This window comes from Capra hircus, chromosome 10 (assembly GCF_001704415.2).
Source record: "Capra hircus breed San Clemente chromosome 10, ASM170441v1, whole genome shotgun sequence".
In the NCBI taxonomy this organism is placed as follows: Eukaryota; Metazoa; Chordata; class Mammalia; order Artiodactyla; family Bovidae; genus Capra; species Capra hircus.
Genome location: NC_030817.1, coordinates 17875422 through 17895363, shown reverse-complemented (window position 1 = coordinate 17895363; position 19942 = coordinate 17875422).

Genomic DNA, 19942 nt, shown 5'->3' with positions numbered 1-19942 from the left:
CTGGGGAGAATGTATTAGTTTCCTAATGTTGCTGTAACCAAGTACCACAAATGTGGTGGCTTAAAATAACAGACATTTATTGTCTTATAGTTTTGGAGTCTGGAAGTCCAAAACTCAGGTCTCAGCAGTGTCACACTCCCTCCTAAACAGGCAGGAGGATCCCTGGTCTCTCCGTCGCTTCTCTCGCTTCTCTTCTCGGGGTTTTCGGACACTCTCTGGCGCTCTTTGGCTTGCAGCTGCCTCTCTGCAGTCTCTGTTTTCTTCTTCACATCACCTTCTCCTAACACATCTGTCTTCATGTGACCATCCTCTTAGAAGGACACCAGTCATCTTGGATCAGGGATCCTTTCTACTCTGCTTTGACATCTTAGTTAATCACACCTGCAGTGAGCATTTTCTAAATAAGGTCAGATTGTGAAGTGCTGGAGTTAAGATTTCAACATATGTTGTTGTTGTTGTTTTAAAATTAGAAACCTCTAACTTAAAACAATCTGTTTATTTTTAATTGAAGGATAATCACTTTACAATATTGTGTTGGTTTCTGCCATACATCAACATGAATCAGCTGTAGGTATCCATATGTCCCCTCCCTCTTGAACCTCCCTCCCACTTCCCACCCCATCCCACCCCTCTAGATTGTCACAGAGCACTGGGGGAACCTCTAGCTTAAATATATATGAATATATATATTTATTTATTTTGACTGCTTCGGGTCTTATTTGCAGCTGGCAGATCTTGCTTGTGGCATGCAGGCTCAGTTGCCCTGTGGCCTGTGGAATCTTAGTTCCCCGACTAGGGATTGAACCCATGTCCATCGCATTGGGAAGCAGATGTTTATCCAGTGGACCACCAGGGAAACCCTCAACATATATTTTTGAGGGGAACACAACACAATTCCTGACAGGATGCATTTTTGGAATATGGTACAATTAAAATAGGGTTCAGGGACCCAACTGACCCAGAGAATAAAATTGTTACCTGCTTGGCCACTACCTCCTGAAAGTCAGCATGAATCACCAGGCCCCAGTTGACCAAATTGCCCAGTGGATTAGCCAAGCCAAGCTTGATTGGCCAAACCCTTCTGGCCTGCTGGTTTATAGAACTCTAACTCCAGGGTCATGCTAACTGTAGATAACTCATTTCTGGGAGACACGATTTCTCTGCTTTCTTCCTAAGCAAAAACTCTATGACCAAAAATACATCACTAGGGCAAAAACATTTACTTGTCAATTTCTGGCCCTTAGTGGTAAGAAATAGTTTGAGTTCTAAGGTTGGCAGTGCCACTGATGCTAGATCATGCTTCCCCTTCTTATGTACATCATGACAGACAGAGGCAAGAAAGGTAGCATTTATAACGCCTGGGGAAAGGGACAGGCACCTCTAGCCACCTCAGATCCTGCCCAGCTTTCTGAATACTAAAGAGATCACCACCCCAGGCCACCAGGCATCTACAGATTCAGGGACACTGGGAGGGAAGCCTCGGTCTAGATGACTGGACTCAGATGTCCTCGGGGCAGGACTCTGACTCCATCACCACCATTCTTCACCTCAGTGGATCTTTCCTATTTCTTTATTTGGCTGTGTTGGGTCTTAGTTGCAGCACACAGGATCTTCGCTGTGTCATGCAGGATCTTTCGTTTCAGCACACAGACTCTCTAGTTGTGGCTCGCAAGCTCAGTAGTTGCAACATGTGGGCTTAGTTGCTCCGCAGCATGTGGGATCTTAGTTCCCCCCCCCCCAGCATGTGGGATCTTAGTTCCCTGACTATGGATTGAACCCATGTCCCCTGCACTGCAACATGAATTTTTAATCACTGGACCACCAGAAAAGTCCTTCAGTGGATCTTCATTTGGTGATTCTAGACTTTCCTCATATATACGAACATCTGACTCACCTGAATAAAAGGAAAGAACCGATCTCCATGAAGAATGACCACAGTTCTTATTCCTTAGGGGAGGAAATTGTTCACAGGTAGAATAGATCTGAGGTGTCTAAGACCACAAAGCAGTCCAATGCCTGGATCAGGACTCACAGCTAGAACCCATGGCCACATTCTTCTTCTCCAGGTTGGAGCCCTTTCTCATGGAAGCTAAAAGTCCCGGCACAGGAGAGATGGCTGGTTTGTGAGCAGGGAATGGGCTCTATCTTGGATCATCAGCTTCCTGAGGCTACAGGTTCCTGAAGTAGCAGTACCTCCTGAAAGGCATGGATTCCTCTCAAGTGCTTCCTCCTCCAGGCAGCCCTCCTTGACCCTCCTGCCTGAATCTGGTGACCTGTCTCTGTGCTCCGGAATTTATTTTCACCGTGGCATCTATTGTACTGAAGAGTAGCTGTCTGTCTCTTCCCAGACAGTGTGGTGAGCTTCTGGCTCTTACTTTCCTTTTATTGCCTGCAGTTATCCCTGGGAGGCACACAGTCTTACTGAACAAAATGAATGTCACAAATCACTTTGAGGATAGTGGGTGACTATTTTCACAAATCAGCCTCCCTAAAAACCACACAATTGCTTGCTTGGTGCCCTTAACCTCTCCCTGTCTGCTCACACCTGGTTCCAGGCAGCTGTAAAATTGGCTGTGCTTTTTATTTAACTCAGAGAATACCCTGGCTCGTCCTCCTACCTTTCTGCTAAGCCCTCTTGTTCAGTTCAGCTTTTCTGTTTCCATGGGTCACCACCTACCAGGACTTTTACACTGAAAGGTGATGTCTTGAGAGGCACTGGTGACACCTCTGCCCATGGGTGTCTTCTGCTCATTCCTCACTCTTCCCTTGGCAACTTGCACGTGGGCTAGGGCCTGGCTACCCCACCCAGGTCAGCACCCAGGGCCTCGGGCTCTTGCTTATCGGGGAGAGGGAGTTGGACTGTCACTGATCTTCATTCATTTATTAATGGAAGCTACTTAGCAGCAGCAGCAGCAGCTCCTAATTTATTTATGTATTTACTGTAATAACTTTATTGAGATAGAATTCACATACCATAAAATCCACCCTTTCAAAGTATGCAGTTCGGTGGTTTTAATATAATCACAGAATTGTGCAAACATCACCACTCTCTAATTCCAAAATATTTTCATCACCCCTGAAAAGAATCCCTGCAGCCATCAGCAGTCCCTTCCCATTCCTTCCTCCCACAGGCCTTGGCCACCACTTGTCTACTTTCTCTGGATTAGTCTATATGGATTTGCCTGTTCTAGATAAGTCATATAAATGGAATCATATTTGTGGCCTTTTTATGTCTGGCTTCTCTCAGCACAATGTTTTCAAGGTTCATTTACTGTAATATTTATCAGTAGTTCATTCCTTTCTAGAGATGACTAATATTCCATTGTATGGGCAAAATGCATTTTATTTATTCATTCATTAGTTGGTGGACATTTAGGTTGAAACAACCTGTGTTTTGGCTATTTGAGTAATGCTCCTATGAATATTCATATACAAGTTTTTCTGTAAACTTATGTTTTCTGTTCTTTTGGGTATATACCTAGGAGTGGAATTCCTCGGTCACAAAATAACTTTGGGTTCAACTTTTTGAGAAACAGCCCTTTTGAGAAAGGGCTGTTTTCTAAAGAGACTATACCATTTCACAGTCCCACCAGCAATGTATGAGAGTCCAGTTTCTCCAGATTCCTGCCAGTATTTGCGATTATCTGTCTTTATTATTTTAACTATCCTAGTGATATGATGGAAAAGGCAGTGGTATCCCAGTATTCTTGCCTGGAAAATCCCATGGACGGAGGAGCCTGGTAGGCTGCAGTCCATGGGGTCATGAAGAGTCGAACATGACTGAAGCGACTTGGCGGCAGCAGCAGCAGCAGTGATATGAAGTGGCATGTCATGTTGGTTCTGATTTGCCTTCCTCTGATAGCTGATGATGTTGAGTGAGTTTTCATGTGCTTATGGACTGCTGCTACTGCTAAGTCGCTTCAGTCATGTCCGACTCTGTTCGACCCCATAGACGGCAGCCCACCAGGCTCCCCCATCCCTGGGATTCTCCAGGCAAGAACACTGGAGTGGGTTGCCATTTCCTTCTCCAATGCATAAAAGTGAAAAGTGAAAGTGAAGTTGCTCAGTCGTGCCTGACTCTTAGTGACCCCATGGACTGCAGGCTACCAGGCTCCTCCGTCCATGGGATTTTTCCAGGCAAGAGAACTGGAGTAGAGTGCCATTGCCTTCTCCATGCTTATGGACATGTCTATTTAACTCATCTGCCTACTTTAAAAACTGAATTGCTTTTTTATTGTTGAATTGTGAGAGTTTTTACATATTCTGGCTACAAATCCTTTATCAGAGATATGATTTGCAAATACTTCCCTCCATTCTGTGGGATATCTGATACTTTCTTGATGTCCTTTGAAGCACAGAAGTTTTAATTTTAATGAAATCCAATTAATTTTTTTTCTTTCATCACTTGTGCTTCTGATACGCTGTCTAACAAACTATTGCCTAATCCTTGGTCACAAAGATTTGCTTCCCTCTTTTCTAAGGGTTTTATAGTCTTTGGCTGTAACATTTAGATTCACGATCCCCTCCCCTCATTGGTTTATCATCTCCCAAGGATAAATGCATTTTACAGCACATTTGTTTGGTGTAATAGACTCTGCATCGTCTGTTGCCTTTATACTGGGATGAGACACTTCCTTTATAAAGTTATTTGTATTCAGCGGTTCAGTGAAACAGACATTTACCTTCAACAACCTTTGGCTTCCATTATGACAAAAACAAACATATATGTGATAAAATAGGTCTTCCAGACTCCAATCAGGCTGTGCCCTACCACAGAAAAAGATTGGAGATATTCTAGACATTGAAAACTTTAGAGGTATTTGGGAGCTTGGTAGTTTAAGCCAGCTTGGATAATCTGTGACCTCCATCCCGAGAAAGAAGGAATACAACTGCAGAACTCTTCATCTGGGGGCTTGATGCTTGCCAAGCAGTCACCTCACCACAAGCCTGACCACCCAGGCCCTTTCTACGTCTGCCTGTGGTTCATTGTTCCAGTGGTTCTGACTATTCGATTCAGCCATTGTCTGAGCCATTGTCTGCCAAGATGTGTGGGTTTGGAAATCCTTCATTATACCTCTGGACAAATGATATCACATTTTCTTACAAATCTTGCATTTGTTGGTCTTTGACAGTTGGTGACAAAACTACTTGTAGTTTCCTTGGACATTGGCTTTTTGTGGTTGTTGATCTTCAAAGGGTAGGTTTGTTCCCCTTTGACTTTCTATTTCTTGGAATTCCTTCTGAAACAAGGAAGAAATTTGTTAAAAAAAAAAAATCAAACTCTACTTTTCATCTGGTTAATTTTCTTGGGATTTAGATTTAGCACGACTGGAAAAATAGTGCCAAAAAGAAAGACAGTTCAAATCCAAGTTATCTTTACTTTATCCTTTTTTGCTTTAAACCTCCACCAAACAATGTAATTAGCCTAGGGCTACGTTTATAAATTCCTACAATGAGATAATTACCTTCCCTAGAGAGAAATAGCAAAAAATCTGACCATCCAAAGTCTGCACTTTCTAGTAAGCCAGCCCACACAATATGCAGAGAGACAGCTTGGTCATCCTTCCAAGAGAGATTTTGAAACTGATCTGTGATTATCTTCTGTTATCCAATAAATAGAAATAACATCCATCACCCAGGAAGCCACGTGTAGGGAAACCTACAAAAGACTACAGAACACATAAGCTCTTGGCTGTCAAAACTCCATGCCATTTTGAGGTGTGGATCCAGAGATGGACTTGGATTCCTCTGCTGTTGATTTGCTCCTAGAAATGCCAGGCCTTCCTGGTCAGAACAGAACCAGACCCAAATCCCAAACAATAGCATAGGCTCTTGTTTCCTCTCAGTGTCAGGATGCTTTTTAACAGAAATAACTGGGTTAATAACATGTCTATAAACTTCATTTAATATTGAACCCTTAAAAGATGCCTATGAGATGGTATTGATCTAATTAAAAGGAGCAGCTACAAAACATATATATATATATCATATGTATATATGATGGCCCTTTTAGTAAAGTGCTTATATATGTTTATAAAAGTCTAGAAAAGAGATACATTATTTTCTCCAGATAAACTACATGTTTTCCACTTTATACTTTAAAAGAAATTGTGATGAATATATTTTACTTCCATAGCAAAAAATTAATTGGGCCAAATCATTTTTTTAAAAAAATAGGTCTTACCCTGAACTCAAATGCATGTTCAGAATTTTTAAAATATTCCGCAAAGAGTGCATATTCGAATCTGCTACTCTGCAGGAAAACTTTAATCAGCCTTTAATGGTAGAGAACCAGGCCAAATGTCTGCTGCTCAGGCAGGCGGGGCCCAGCCCTAAATTCCAGGTCACTGGGCGGTTTGCCAGGGCAGCTGGCTCATGGTGCTTTTGCCCCCTGCTGGATAACTTAGGAAAGGGCAGTCTCAGGTCCAGAGTTTCTCTAGGGCTAAGACAGTAGAGAGATGAATGTTTAAGAACACAGTGGCACTTGGAAAACTGGCCTTATTCCTCAAAACTATTCTAAAAGGTCTTGCCACAGGGAAATTAATCATGTAGCAACCTTTTCAAGTTCCTTCCCTCCTTCCCCCGTCTTCCTTTTTTTAACATATATATGTATCTTTTAAATGTCCCAGACCTCATTCTAGGTATTTACATGTGCATAGAACTTAGATTTGGTTTTGTGTCACCCTTTGTTTTATAGCATAAATTGTATTGCATTTCACTTTAATTTTTTACTTGCTTTTTTCAGCGGTCAATGTATCCTGGCAGGGTTAGAACAGGTCGAGAGAACCCTGTATGACTGACAGTGGCCTCCGCATTTTGTGCCCTTTATCAGTGCATACAGGCCAGCTTCACTCTTTTTGACCCCTAAAGAGTATTCTGTGGTATGCTGCTGCTGCTGCTAAGTCGCGTCAGCACTGTCCGACTCTGTGCAACCCCATAGACAGCAGCCCACCAGGCTCCTCTGTCCCTGGGGTTCTCCAGGCAAGAATACTGGAGTGGGTTGCCATTTCCTTCTCCAATGCATGCATGCATACATGCATGCTAAGTTGCTTCAGTCATGTCTGACTCTGTGCGACCCCATGGACAGCAGCCCACTAGGCTCCCCTGTCCACGGGATTCTCCAGGCAAGAATACTGCAGTGGGTCTATGGTATAAATAAGCCACAATTAAACATTTCTCTCCTGATGAACCTGTAGATACTCTCCAATTTTTAGCTATTGCTGAAATACTGTGTTGAAATCCTGATAGATGCTTCCTTGTGGATATAGTCAAATTTGGAATTTTTCCTGATAAGTTCAGTTCAGTTCCGTGGCTCAGTCATGTCTGACTCTTTGCGATCCCATGGACTGCAGCACACCAGGCCTTCTCATCCATCACCAACTCCTGGAGCTTGCTCAAAATCATGTCCATTGAGTCAGTGATGCCATCCAACCATCTCATCTTCTGTCATCCCCTTCTCTTCCCGCCTTCAATCTTTCCCAGCATCAGGGTTTTCAAATGAGTCAGTTCTTTGCATCAGGTGGCCAAAGTACTGGAGTTTCAGCTTCAGCATCAGTCCTTCCAATGAATATTCAGGACTGATTTCCTTTAGGATGGACTGGTTGGATCTCCTTGCTGTTCAAGGGACTCTCAAGAGTCTTCTCCAACACCACAGTTCAAAAGCATCAATTCTTCGGTGCTCAGCTTTCTTTCTTTATGGTCCAACTCTCACATCCATACATGACTACTGGAAAAACCATAGCTTTGACTAGATGGACCTTTGTTGGCAAAGTAATGTCTCTGCTTTTAAATGTGCTGTCTAGGTTTTCCTTTATGGTTTGTGTCTTTTGGGGCTTCCCAGGTAGCTTAAATGGTAAAGAATCTCCCTTCAGTGCAGCAGACCTGGGTTCACTCCCTGTGTCAGGAAGATCCCCTGAAGAAGGGCATTGCAACCCACTCCAGTATTCTTGCCTGGAGAATTCCATGGACAGAGGAGCCTGTCAGGCTATACAGTCCATGAAGTTGAAGAAAGTCAGACATGACTAAGCGACTTTCACTTTCTTGGGTCTTTTATGTCTTGTTTAAGAGGCCTTAGCTATGCAATGGCACCCCACTCCAGTACTCTTGCCTGGAAAGTCCCATGGACGGAGGAGCCTGGTGGGCTGCAGTCCATGGGGTTGCGAAGAGTCGGACACAACTGAGCGACTTCACTTTCACTTTTCACTTTCATGCATTGGAGAAAGAAATGGCAACCCACTCCAGTGTTCTTGCCTGGAGAATCCCAGGGACGGCTGCCGTCTATGGGGTTGCACAGAGTCGGACACGACTGAAGCGACTTAGCAGCAGCAGCAGCAGCTATTCTAAAGTTATACAGTGTCTTCCTATATTTTCCATTCTTTTTTTTTTTTTTTTTCATTTTGAACCTCAGGTGCAGAGCTGACTTAATCATACTCCTTTCCTCCTCAGTTCATACTCCACATAGTCATCATTGGTTCATATAAGACATATTTTTTTAAAGATTCCCTTTTCTCCCTGTTTTCCACTCCCATTCCCCCTTCCCACTATAGACATTTGTTTTGATATGTTTAATAGCTATAACAGTATTTGTGTGTTTCCTTGTAAGATGTAGTATAAATATGGAGTATTTATAAGTGATATTGTGCCATATCCACATGGCTGTGGTACATGCAATTTTTTACTCCTAATTGCTCGACTCATCCTTTCCCCCAGTAGTGAGCCCCTGGAACCTTCAAATCCCAGTAGCACAAACAGCCCTGCAAGGGACAACCTCATGTATGGTTGGTCCTACGTGAGAAGCTTTCTAGAGTGTATTTCCAGATTGCTTATGTTCTCGTCTAACATATTTTTACAGTTTACTTATTTATTTATTTTTGGCTGTGCTGAGTCTTTGTTGCTGCTCGGGCATTTCTCTAGTCGTGGTGAATGAGGGCTCCTCTCTAGCTGTGGTGCGTGGGTCTTCCATTTCAATGGCTTCTCTGTGGCGCACGGGCTCTAGGGTGTGCAGGCTTTAGTAGTTGCAGTGTGTGGGCTCAGTGGTTGTGGCTCCCAGGCTCTAGAGCACAGGCTCAGTAGTTGTGGCACACAGGCATAGTGGCTCCGTGGCATGTGGGATCCTCCCAGACCAGGGTCTGAATCCATGCCTCTTGCATCAGCAGGTGGATTCTTTACCACTGAGCCACCAGGGAAGCCCTCTAATACTTTTTTTTTTCTTCTATTCATATGTCCATCCACATTTGGTTAGTCTGTCTGAATGCATTTAACTTTTGCTATGATCTGACTCAATTAATTCTTGAAATTTTCTTTTGGCAAAAAGCATTGCTAATTTCCATCTTGGTCACATTTCTTCGACAGGGTTTAAGTTGGGGTTTGGGGTGGGGAGGCATTTGTTTGATTTGATTAGGTGATAATAATATGACTTTGCCTGTGCTCAGTTGCTCAGTTGTGTGACTCTTTGTGACCCCACAGATGGTGTAGCCCACAAGGCTCTTTTGTTCACAGAATTTTTTAGGCAAGACTACTGGAGCAGGTTGCCACTTCCTACACCAGGGGCTCTTCCTGACTCAAGGATCCACCCCATGTCTTTTGTGTCTCCTGCCTTGGTAAGCAGATTCTTTCCCTTTGCACCACCTGGGAAGCCCCTTCTGACTTTGTTTGGGTCCCTCCTAAAGAAGAACTGAGACAAAGACTTTGGTGACAGTAGTTTATTTGAGAGCATATCTTAGGAAGACAATAAGGAACAGGGGAGAGTGATACAAGGGAAAAGGGAAAGCCAATGAAAGATGCATTACTGGGCTGGTTATCACTGTGAACAATTGGCACAATCTCCCTAGAGACTCTTTGAAGAACCAGGTAAAAACCACCCAGAATTGTCCCTCTGAAGAATGAGAGGTTGGGACATTTATCTGTCAACCTTCATTCTTCATTGGCTGCGAGTTGCCCCTTGGGACAGACAGATAGGCAGACACACACACACACACACACACACACACACACACACACACACTTTCCTGCTGTGGCTATGCCTGCAAGTGGAATGAACAAACTTCTAAGCTAAGAGAAAAGCTGAGTGACTCACTGGTCCTTGAGATGGGTGGCCGTCAGCTCGCACAGGAGCACTGACTTTCAGCCACCCTGTGGGTGTGCACATCCTTATCTGTTAACTGCTCTCTGCCCCACTTCTTTCCCTGCAGTTGCTATTCATGTATTCACTACAGCTGACCTCTCTGTCCTGACCTGAGCAAGACCCACTCAAACCTCTCTCTGGGCTGGACCTATTATAGCATCCCCCTGCCTCCCTGGCCTCAGGCCTTCCGCTCACACCACTGGCTGGCCTTCAGCAGCCCCTACCCTGAAAATTCAGCACTTTCCTCCCACCTAGCAGATGTGCCCCTCTCATGTCCCACTCCAGCTTCACTTTTACTTTCTTTTCCTCTTCTCTCCCCTTTACACTGTAAGCTTGCCAGGATCCCTAATAGCATCAGATCATTTGCTTACTTGCTGTCACAGAAAGAACCCCTGCTCAGCTTCAAATGATAAAAGTATGCAGAACAATATCTAATACTGTTTGAGCACTTTACTAAGTGGCAAACACTATGTGAAATGGAATTTAGTTGTTTCCTTATTTTAGCTTTGCAACAACTCTATAAAGTAAGTACTATCATCATGCTGATTTCACAGTCAAGGAAACAAGCTTGGAGTAGATGACTCGCTTAGCTGATGGAGCTGGGCCTCAAGCGTGGGCATTTGGCCTTGAGGATTTCTTTTTGACCACTGCAGTCAGCTCAACCATTATCTGCCGACTGACTTCACTTCTTGTGACTGGTTTTTGACTTTTCAAACAGAACAGTCTTTATGGTTCTTTTTCCCTCTCACAAGATTACTGAAAGCATGAAGTGAGATTTTAAAAAAATCAATATAACACCTTGGTGATTTGTTTTGAGCTTTGTTTTCTTCGCTTCACAGCGTTATCATTATGTGATACTTTCTTCCTAGGGCCAACCCTAATGAGTTTCTCCCCTGGCCTCCAGATACCAGAAATTCTACAAGTAGAAATCTATTCATTTGCTGTCAGTTCACAGTTCTATGGGAGAGGATAGAGAGTAATATTTCTCAGCCATTCCTACCTTAGCATGAGTGAATTTATGACCTTTTCTGAGGGCTAGTTTTGAAAGAGGAGACAGGCAAGAAGCATGAATGCACTAAGGCTGGATTAAAGGGAAGCCACACTAGGTCATCACCCTAGAAAAGCTCTTGCACCTGTGCACCAGGATTTATGGGCAAGAATGTTCTTGGCAGCTTTGTTCCTGGGAGCCTCAAACGGGAAACAACACTGTCCATGAAGAACAGAATGGAACAATGCATTGTATTATATTCATATGAGGGAATACAATACAGCGATGAAAAGGAGCGGCTTATAGCTACGTGATTTACTTCACTTTCATAAACTTAATGTTGAGGGAAAGAATGTTGACACAGAAGAATGTATTCAATAGGAATCCATACACGTAAAGTTCAAAGATAGGTGGTAACATTACAAATAATAAGAGAGAAGTTGCTATCAAGGATGTCAGGATAATAGTAGTCAATTCTAATGGGGAGAGAGGGAGTTGTGACTACTCAGGGGACATATACAGGCTTCTTGGAGGCTAATAGTTACTATTTCTTGATCTAGGTGTTGCTTACACAGAATTGCTTTGAAATTATAGTTGGTCCCTCATTATCCATGGATGTTGAACCACAATCCGGAGGGCTGACTATACTACACCATCAGGGAACGTTGCGTCTGAGATTTTGGTATCCATGCTGAGTCCTGAAACCAATGCCCTACAGATACCAACGGACAAGTGTTTGTTAAACTGTCCAAGTATGTTCTATGCATTTTATACATGTATGTTTTATCTCTCTCTTTTGAAAAAGTGAAAGAAGGGAAGGATGGGAGGAAAGAAGGGAGGGTGGGAGGGAAGGAAAATCAGTCCCCCAAATCAGACCTAATTTCTTCATATAGCTAAACTAGGTCTGACAGGTCCTCAGAGACATGGAAGAGAAGTGGTCAGGTTTGGGACAGATGGTGGAAGGCTCTGTACTCAGCATCTATGCATATTCAATTGAACTGCTGCTGCTGCTGCTGCTGCTAAGTCGCTTCAGTCATGTCCGACTCTGTGCAACCCCATAGATGGCAGCCCACCAGGCTCCTCTGTCCCTGGGATTCTCCAGGCAAGAACACTGGAGTGGGTTGCCATTTCCTTCTCCAATGCATGAAAGTGAAAAGTGAAAGTGAAGTCGCTCAGTCGTGTCTGACTCTTAGCGACCCCATGGACTGCAGCCTACCAGGCTCCTCCGTCCATGGGATTTTCCAGGCAAGAGTACTGGAGTGGGGTGCCATCGCTCAATTGTACTAGATATTGTCAAAGGGCTTTTCCTAATTAAACAGATTTATTCTCTCACCAGCCAAGAGATCCCATTGTTTTGCATCCTCAGTATCATTTGATTTTATCAGATGTTTTAATTCTTGCTTAAAGATGTGTAAAGATATCTCATTATTGTCTGAAGTTGCTTTATTCTAGTAATTAATGCACTGGAGAATCTTTTTCATATATTTTTAAATTTTATGAAATGCCTATTCAAGTCTTTTGCCCATTTTTTCTATTGGTTATTTGTCTTTTTCTTACTGACTGACTGGAGTATGTATATTTTGGATATCAGGGCTTTGCTAGCTGAAAATATCTTTTCCCACTTGACAACTCGTTGCCTGCATTTTTCTAGGTGGGAGGGAACAGAGGCACAAGCATTTACTGCCTCTGAATTCCTTTGCCTACTGCTTGGGTACCTTAGGGAGTTTGCTCAGCCTTCAAGGGCAGTGGCTGCCATTTCTGATGCAACTTAGAGTTTCTGTTCCCACAAGCAGTGGCCTCGCTGTTCCCTCCAGAGGCAAACTGCCCAGGAAGCAAGGGGGCCCCTGTGAGAAAAACAACGTGAGCCCTGTTTTGTGTTTTCTTTTCTCCTGCTTCCTCTCCAATAACAGAGAAAATGAAATTTTGGCACTGTCTCAACTGCATAAGCCTTTACTTCATATATCAGTGCCAAAGAGAATAAAATAGGAAAGGACTTAGAGGTCAGCCAATTTCAGAAGCCCTGTTGTACTTGCCTGGATTTTACTGTCTGGACAGTAGTAAATGCTACCTGAGAACTGTGAGCACGACTGTACCATGGCAAATAGAGACACTCACATGTTGCCAGGGGGCAATGGGTCAGGTTACCTGCATCAGCCGGTGAAGCTGACTTAAAGAATGTTACTAATGGGTTAGGAGGTCATTAGCAATCCTCCCTATGGTACCTATTTGAATTTGGAACTGGCTTCCAGAGGAAGTGAGAGGAGCTTGAGAGGTAGATGTGCTATTGTTTTGGTCATTTATTTATTTAAAAAAAAATTTTAATGGGAGGGTAATTGTTTTACAGTGTTGTGTTGGTTTCTATCATACAACAACATGAATCAGCCATAAGTCTATGTTAATTGTTCTGAGAGGAGGCCTGACTTTCTGGTGAGGAGGGTGTGGTGAATCCTGAATTTATGGTCAGTTTAAAGCATTAATTTTCCTATGTGACAGGGACAAAAACTTTTGAAGTATAATTCATCAGCAACCCCTCCTCCCATCCTTACTCTCCTACAACATTATCCATTCTCTCACTCAACCTCTTGAGGACAAGTCTTGGTTTATGTGATTTGGAAACCCCACCGGCCAGTGCAAACTAGATGGCTGGGAGATGTGTAGATCCATACTGTCTCTCAGGTAATACGGATAATGTTACTTCTTCCTCAACTGACCTCTCTGAGGTGGTTTAGTAAAGGCTTTGCTGATCGCAGAGATATTTAGTAAAGTCTTTGTTGCTTTCAGGGCTGTCTGGAGTCAGATTTGTGTTTCTTCTTCTGTTTTTTTAATAAAATTTTTTTTTTTTTTGGCTGCACTGTGCAACATGCGGGACCTTAGTTCCCCAACCGGGAACAAACCTGCGCCCCATGCAGTGGAAGCCTAGAGTCGTAACCACTGGGCTGCCAGGGAAGTCCCTTGTGTTTCTTTGGACCAGGATCTGGTGCTAAGGTAGGTTTTAAGGAAGGAAGAGTGTGTGTGTTAGTTGCTCAGTCATCTCCAGACTGTAGCTGACCAGGTTCCTTTATCCATGGAATCCTCCAGGCAAGAATACTGGAGTGGTTAGCCATTCCCTTCTCCGGGGGATCTTCCTGACCCTGGGATAGAACCTGGGTCTCCCGCACTGCAGGCAGATTCTTCACCATCTGAGCCACCAGGTCTTTAGGAAGGAAATGGGGACTCAGATGACTCAGATGGGTCATACTCAGATGCCTCTCTTTATCTGCACCAGTAGGTCCTCTACACTAACAACACACATTCTACTGGAATGCTGGACGGGATGCAGAATTCTTGGAGACCTGGGACCCATGGACCCCCCCTGGACTTCCGCACAGGCAGAGCCAGAGGCCAGCTCCAGCTCTGAGACCTGCAGCTGCCCTGGTGTCACTCTTGGTGCAGCGAGGATTAGACCTTGTAGGCATCTCCCCATATGCATGGAGATGGTTTCTAAGACCTTAGGACATAAGTTTACCTTGAACCTTGTCCGATTCAGTACATTGTTCCAACCAATGAGGGCTGTTTTAGGTTGGTTTTTCTCAAAAGCCATCCCCTGAGATTAGGATTTGAGTGCAAGTCCTTTATTTAGGAAGCATCCTGGGAAGGAGCAGCAGGCGCTGGAGGAGGCGTGGGCCCAGCTGTGGCCCCTCAATAGTGAGATGAGCCAAGGAGGTCGGCGATGGGGAGTGTGAGCCCAGCAGCACTCAGACCCCAGACTGACCTCCAGAGCATCTTGGCCACCGCTTTGCGTCTGCTTTCCAAACCTCTCGCGATTTTTCTCTCGTGGCCACGCCTAATGTGTACAATACAAAGGGAGGAAATTCTGGAAAAACGTAGCTCCAGCTGAGCTATGTCAACGGGGTACAAAACCCTGTACAATTCTCCCAATGACTGTATAGAGAATACATGTTCTCAGTCCACAAAGTCCAACTCACAGTCCAGCAGTTCCTTTGTTTTCCAAATCAATGGAGTTTCTGCCTCTGAGCGCTGTTTTGACAGACAGGCCAAATACACTCGTCTCTTGGTATCCCTGGGGGAGTGGTTCCAGAACCCCCCACAGGTACCAAAATCCATGGATGCTCAAGAGTCTTGTTTAAAATGGCTAGCTCAGCTGGCTCTCAGTGTTCCCGGGTTCCACATAAGGTGAAGGTTCCACGATCTTCCCCAAATTCCAGTCAGTGACTGTTGAAGGTTAACACCGAGGCAGATTCTGTACCATTCCCAGGAACCCCTCAGATCTGGTGACACCTTTGTTCCCCTGCCCCACTTGGGACCACGGGACCTGTGTACAATGCTAAGGGTCCCACTGCCTTTCCTCTCTGGGGCTTTGCCTCCTTCCTGCGGCCCTGCCAGGAAGCCAAGGCTACAGGCAATCAGTTCCCTTCAACTTTCTTACTAAAGATGTCCCACTGTAAAGCAAGACTGCCTTCTGCTCTTTTATACACCTTCACTGAGGCAATAAAGCATTAAAGCTCCCTGCTTAATGGGAAAGAGACTAGCCAGGAAGAAAAAAAATTAACTTTTAAAATACTGTCCAGGGACCTGGGGCTGTGGTGGCTCTTTTTCCTTTTTAAATTTATTTATTATCTATTTTTGGCTGTGCTGGGTCTCTGGTGATGCACACAGGCTTTCTCTAGTTGCAGTGAGCGGGGGCTACTCTTTGTTGCGGTGTGCAGTTTTCTCATTGCAATGGCCTCTCTTGTTGCGGAGTGCAGGCTCTAGGCACGTGGGCTTCAGTAGTTGCAGCGTGTTGGCTCAGTACTTGCGGCTTGCAGACTCAGGAGGGTAGGCTCAGTGGTTGTGGCGCAGGGGCTTAGTTGTTCCTGGGCACGTAGAATCTTCCTCAACCAGGGATCCAACCCATGTCCCCTGTATTGGCAGGGGAATTCCCATCCACTGCGCCATAGGGTAGCTATTCTGTGTCTAGATGAGAACATTAAAGTGATAACAGCAGCTGGAGGCCTCCAGGAAAAAAGCAGCAAGTTTCAATTGTTCTAATGACACTGATGTGCAGTGAGCTGGGCCTCATGCTGTTGTTTACAGTAAGAGATGATGCACTGTAGGTACATATGTTCAGTTCAGTTGTTCAGTCGTGTCCGACTCTTTGTGACCCCATGGACTGCAGCATGCCAGGCCTCCCTGTCTATCACCAACTCCTGGAGTTTACTTAAACTCATGTCCATTGAGTCGGTGATGCCATCCAACCATCTCATCCTCTGTCATCACCTTCTCCTCCCGCCTTCAATCTTTCCCATCATCAGGGTCTTTGTCAATGAGTCAGTTCTTTGCATCAGGTGGTCAAAATATTGGAGTTTCAGCTTCAGCATCAGTCCTTCCAATGAATATTCAGGACTGATTTCCTTTAGGATGGACTGGTTGGATCTCCTTGCTGCCCAAGGGACTCTCAACAGTCTTCTCCAACACCACAGTTCAAAAGCATCAATTCTTCTGCGCTCAGCTTTCTTTATAGTCCAACTCTCACATCCATACACGACTACTGGAAAGACCATAGCTTCAACTACATGGACCTTTGTTGACAAAGTAATGTCTCTGCTTTTTAATATGCTGTCTAAGTTGGTCATAACTTTTCTTCCAAGGAGCAAGCATCTTTTAATTTCATGGCTGCAATCACCATCTGCAGTGATTTTGGAGCCCCCAAAATAAAGTCTGTCACTGTTTCCACTGTTTCCCCATTTATTTGCCACGAAGATGGGACCGGATGCCATGATCTTCATTTTCCAAAGGCTAAATTTTAAGCCTACTTTTTCACTCTCCTCTTTCACATTCATCAAGAGGCTCTATAGTTCCTCTTTGCTTTCTGTCCATAAAGGTGGTGTCATCTGCCTATCTAGGTTATTGATATTTCTTCCAGCAATCTTGATTCCAGCTTGTGCTTCATCCAGTCCAGCACTTCTCATGATGTACTCTGCATATAAGTGAAATAAGCAGGGTGACAATATACAGCCTTGATGTATTCCTTTCCTGATTTGGAACCAGTCTGATATTCCATGTCCAGTTCTAACTGTTGCTTTTTGACCTGCACACAGATTTTTCAGGAAGCAGGTCAGGTGGCCTGGTATTCCCATTTCTTAAGAATTTTCCACAGTTTGTTGTGATCCACATAGTCAAAGGCTTTGGCATAGTCAATAAAGCAGAAGTAGATGTTTTTTCTGGAACTCTCTTGCATTTTCTATGATCCAACGGATGTTGGCAATTTGATCTCTGGTTCCTCTGCCTTTTCTAAATCCAGCTTGAACATTGGGAAGTTCACAGTTCATGTACTGTTGAAGCCTGGCTTGGAGAATTGAGCATTACTTTTGCTAGTCCAAAAAAGATGTCCTTTTCATTATAGGGGACTGGAATGCAAAAGTAGGAAGTCAAGAAACACCTGGAGTAACAGGCAAATTTGGACTTGGAATACGGAATGAAGCAGGGCAAAGACTAATAGAGTTTTGCCAAGAAAATGCACTGGTCATAGCAAACACCCTCTTCCAACACAAGACGCCTACACATGGACATCACCAGATGGTCAACACCGAAATCAGATTGATTATATTCTTTGCAGCCAAAGATGGAGAAGCTCTATACAGTCAGCAAAAACAAAACTGGGAGCTGACTGTGGCTAAGACATGAACTCCTTATTACCAAATTCAGACTTAAATTGAAGAAAACAGGGAAAACCACTAGACCATTCAGATATGACCTCAATCAAATACCTTATGATTATACAGTGGAAGTGAGAAATAGATTTAAGGCCTAGATCTGATAGATAGAGTGGCCTGATGAACTATGGAATGAGGTTCGTGACATTGTACAGGAGACAGGGATCAAGACCATCCCCATGGAAAAGAAATGCAAAAAAACAAAATGGCTGTCTGGGGAAGCCTTACAAATAGCTGTGAAAAGAAGAGAAGCGAAAAGCAAAGGGAGAAAAGGAAAGATATAAGCATCTGAATGCAGAGCTTCCAAAGAATAGCAAGAAGAGATTAGAAAGCCTTCTTCAGCGATCAGTGCAAAGAAATAGAGGAAAACAACAGAATGGGAAAGACTAGAGATCTCTTCAAGAAAATTAGAGATACCAAGGGAACATTTCATGCAAAGATGGGGCTCGATAAAGGACAGAAATGGATATAAACCTAAGCAGAAGCAGAAAGATATTAAGAAGAGATGGCAAGAATACACAGAAGAACTGTACAAAAAGGATCTTCACGACCTGGATAATCATGATGGTGATGATCACTCATCTAGAGCCAGACATCCTTGGAATGTGAAGTCAAGTGAGGCCTTAGAAAGCATCACTACGAACAAAGCTAGTGGAGTGATGGAATTCCAGTTGAGCTATTTCAAATCCTGAAAGATGATGCTGTGAAAGTGCTGCACTCAATATGCCAGCAAATTTGGAAAACTCAGCAGTGCCACAGGACTAGAAAAGGTCAGTTTTCATTCCAATCCCAAAGAAAGGCAATGCCAAGAATGGCTCAAACTACTGCACAATTGCACTCATCTCCACATGCAGCTAGGTAATAATGCTCAAAAATTCTCCAAGCCAGGCTTCAGCAATACGTGAACCATGAAATTCCTGATGTTCAAGCTGGTTTTAGAAAAGGCAGAGGAACCAGAGATCAAATTGCCAACATCCTGCTGGATCATGGAAAAAGCAAGAGTTCCAGAAAAAACATCTATTTCTGCTTTATTGACTATGGACAAAGCCTTTGACTGTGTGGATCACAATAAACTGTGGAAAATCCTGAAAGGGATGGGAATACCAGACCACCTAACCTGCCTCTTGAGAAATCTGTATGCAGGCCAGGAAGAAACAGTTAGAACTGGACATGGAACAACAGACTGGTTCCAAATAGGAAAAGGAGTACGTCAAGGCTGTACATTGTTACCCTGCTTATTTAACTTCTATGCACAGTACATCATGAGAACGCTGGACTAGAAGAAACACAAGCTGGAATCAAGATGCCGGGAGAAATATCAATAACCTCAGACATGCAGATGACACCACCCTTATGGCAGAAAGTGAAGAGGAACTAAAAAGCCTCTTGATGAAAGTGAAAGAGGAAAGTGAAAAAGTTGGCTTAAAGCTCAACATTCAGAAAACGAAGATCATGGCATCCGGTCCCATCACTCCCTGGGAAATAGATGGGAGAAACAGTGGAAACAGTGTCAGATTTTATTTTTGGGGCTCCAAATCACTGCAGATGGTGATTATGCCATGAAATTAAAAGACGCTTACTCCTTGGAAGAAAAGTTATGGGGAACCTAGATAGCATATTCAAAAAGCAGAGACAGTTACTTTGCCCAACTAAGATCCATCTAGTCAAGGCTATGGTTTTTCTAGTAGTCATGTATGGATGTGTGAGTTGGACTGTGAAGAAGGCTGAGCGCCAAAGAATTGATGCTTTTGAACTGTGGGTGTTGGAGAAGACTCTTTGAGAGTCCCTTGGACTGCAAGGAGATCCAACCAGTCTATTCTGAAGGAGATCACCCTGGGATTTCTTTGGAAGGAATGATGCTAAAGCTGAAACTCCAGTATTTTGGCCACCTCATGCAAAGAGTTTGACTCATTGGAGAAGACTCTGATGCTGGGAGGGATTGGGGGCAGGAGGAGAAGGGGACGACCAAGGATGAGATGGTGATGGCATCACTGACTCGATGGATGCAACTGAGTGAACTCCGGGAGTTGGTGATGGACAGGGAGGCCTGGCGTGCTGTGATTCATGGGGTCACAAAGAGTCGGACACGACTGAGCGACTGAACTGAACTGAAATGAAGATGAGTAAAATTGTGCGGTA